Below are 3,128 nucleotides of genomic sequence, written 5' to 3'. Positions count from 1 at the left end.
CCAAAAGTGGAACTTCCACTTTAAGTCCTCCTGCCTGGTTCCTGTTTGTGAAACCTGAGCTTTTGGGGAGGAGGCGGGGAGCAGGTACCCGATTCTGACAGGTACCTGCTCACACTTCTGTTCCAGTCGACAATGCTATTGGAAATGGAAGCTCTCCCTCCCGACGTCTTCTGGGACATATGATGGGTCCTAGAAGACTTTGGGTCTAGAGCACTGCCGAGGCGGTACACGGGAAGAAAACGGCGCAGGTGAGTGCACCGCTGGGTCGTGGGGCAGGTGAGTGGCTGTTAAGTCGGCAGCTACTTTTTGTAGCTGCTGACTTAATAAACAAAAATATGACTGGAACTCCGCTTTAATGTACTCAATTGCATTGTTTTTTCATTTTTCCCTTGTGGTTATCCTCTCTATTCCCTCCCTACTGCCCCCACCTCCTCTATCAGATCCTTCCTGTTTTTCTCCTCTTTTGGAATGTTCTACCCATCTACAACCCTAGTCCCAAAAAAGTTAGGACGCAGTGTGAAATCTAAATAAAAACAGAATGCAATGATTTGCACGTCCTTGTTACATCAAGTTTTATCAAATGTTCAAGTCCAAAGTTCATTCAGTTTTTATGTGTGTTTTGGTGCTTTGTCTACTTCCTTTTCCTCTTTGGAAAGGAAACAATTTGATATTTTTTATTTGTTGCATTTCTATTAGTGGTAGAGTGCAATTTATTCTGCGCTACACATAGATTTAATCCCCTCTTAAACATCTTAATAGTTCACTTAATTTCCCACATTCACACATTTCACATACATCTAGATTTCCAAGAGCATTTTGTTTCTTTATGGATAACGTTCTCAATTGGGCACCGTGTCTGTACAATGGAGAAGGATCCTTTATGCTTGTTTGGACCATTCTTGAATACCTTCATCCAGAAGATGACCGTGGGGAAAAGCATGCTCTCACCCCTAGTAGAAGGTGACAGGTTAGAAACAAAGGATGACTTTAAAAGAGTAAGGTGTCCCCCCCCCCCTTTATACTTACCTGGGTGGATGCAGCATGGGACCAATGCTGCATCTGTCCCTCGGCATCCCTACACTGAGAACTGGTTCTCACAGATCCCAGAGAGGAAACCTGCTGACTGTCAATCAGCAGCTCTCCTCTCTGCTGCTCCAAACTCACTGGAGAGCTGAGCTGTGGAGGGGCACGGAGTGGCCGTCTCTAGTCTCTCAGTGGCTCTGCTGAGACTGGCATCAGTCCAGGCCCCTTGCGGATCCATACTTTGACGTGCTGATGCAATGCCTGGACTGATTCCTGTGACGCCAGCAGAGAGCGGACTTCAGCTGGATAGCCTGGAGTGCAGCTGTGACGGATCTCTGATACCCTGGCTGGGCACCTCCTCCAGACCTGTCACTATTGTTCTCCAAATGTACCTGCAGCCGGCAGATCCGCCATAACCAGCCCTTAACCCCCCAATCATAAGGCAAACCACACAGATGTTGAGAAGGGATGCAACGTATAGGGGTAGGAGGCCAGCCCACAGCCCCCTTCAAAACACACAGTGACAGTGGGTTTTGTCACAGCAGCTATCCAGCCTTTTTTGTTCTATGATATGCTCTACATGTCTTAAATAAGATTTTAGTGCTTACACTTGCTCTTTTTATTACTGCATTGTGTGTGCCTAGATAGGTTTTGTTCTCATTTCCCAACACCTCGGACACTCCTGGAAGGATCTGTCAGCCTGAAAACCCCCATGCTCATGATGTAAATACTGTTTCCAGGCAGCAGAGGATATTCCATTCCATATCTAATAATGGTGTAGACCCAGTTGTCAGGGGTGTACCAAACCTGGAGCAGAAGAATGCAAGGCTGGGTTCATATATATGTGAATTGGATGCGGTTTTTAACCACATCACATGTAAATGTGACCAGCTTTAAATGGAACCCGTTCACACACATCCAGGGCAGGCCACAGTGCGTTTTTAAAAAGGATCCTGTGCATTTTTGGGTCCGGTTCAGGTGTGAATTCAGGCACAAATTTGCACATAAATAGCACCTGAACAGAAATGCATCGAACTCCAAGCCGGAGCTGGAAATGTGTGAACCCAGCCTAAGCAAAGCAGTCACAGGAGTACCATCATTTACATGACTGATTAACGTCATTGACAAAGCTAGGGTGAGCATGCTAGTTAAAAGTGCTCACAGAGCATGTGCAGAGTATCACAAGAGTTAACAACTCTGCAGCAACAGGGCTCACTGCTGTCCTGAAATGAAATGGCAAGGATTTATAGAAGAGATTTATTGGGGACACTGATGTTGGTATATAGGACATATGATTACAATTACAGCATACTGTACTTTATTGCTGGTATTTTTTTTTTTTTTAAAGGTAATATTTTAAAACAAGCTACCTATTCACTAAAATGGCTATAGCATAGGCGTGCGCAGGGGGTGTGCCTGGGCACACCCTAATCTCCGCTTGAGGTGCAGATTCCCCCTGCTTATATTGCACCAATGTCCCTGAATTATTATTATTTTTTTAATAAAAAGATTAAAATAATAAATAAAAAAAAGCTACTGACATTGTCCACAGCTCTGACACCAACCTCTGCTCTACTGACAAGTCCACTGCTCTACTGACACCTTCCATGTTTTAATACATTTGGGGTGCACACCCTAATGCAATAGGCTGTGCACACCTATGTGCTATAGGCCGACAAATTCAATGTCAAAGTTCACAACAAAAGCTCTGAAATAAATCTTTGCTCTTTTGTATCAAAACAGAATATTGGCGTCCTGCCAGTGCTCTAAGAAACACACAGCAGATGTTTCGAAGGGTGGTGCGTTCACATGTGAATGCCCCCGACGTCGATTTACATGCGACAATCCCAGCAGATGTTCCCTGCAATTAACTGCGGGAGGCAGCCACATTAAAAGCAATGTGAGGCTGCTGGCTCCCACGGTTAATTGTGGCCACTGGCACGTAATCACTCATGAGGCGATCACATGCAAATGATTGGCCCTGAATGCAAATGTATTTTTAACAAATGACGGTAGACATTTATGGTACGGAGTGGCCACGAGCCCTGTGATTTTGATACTTTAACTCCACAATATAAGCAGCTAGAGAGGTTTGGGATGGCTTA

The sequence above is a fragment of the Rana temporaria genome, chromosome 11 (assembly GCF_905171775.1).
Source record: "Rana temporaria chromosome 11, aRanTem1.1, whole genome shotgun sequence".
Lineage (NCBI taxonomy): Eukaryota > Metazoa > Chordata > Amphibia > Anura > Ranidae > Rana > Rana temporaria.
This window is presented reverse-complemented; position numbering follows the sequence as displayed.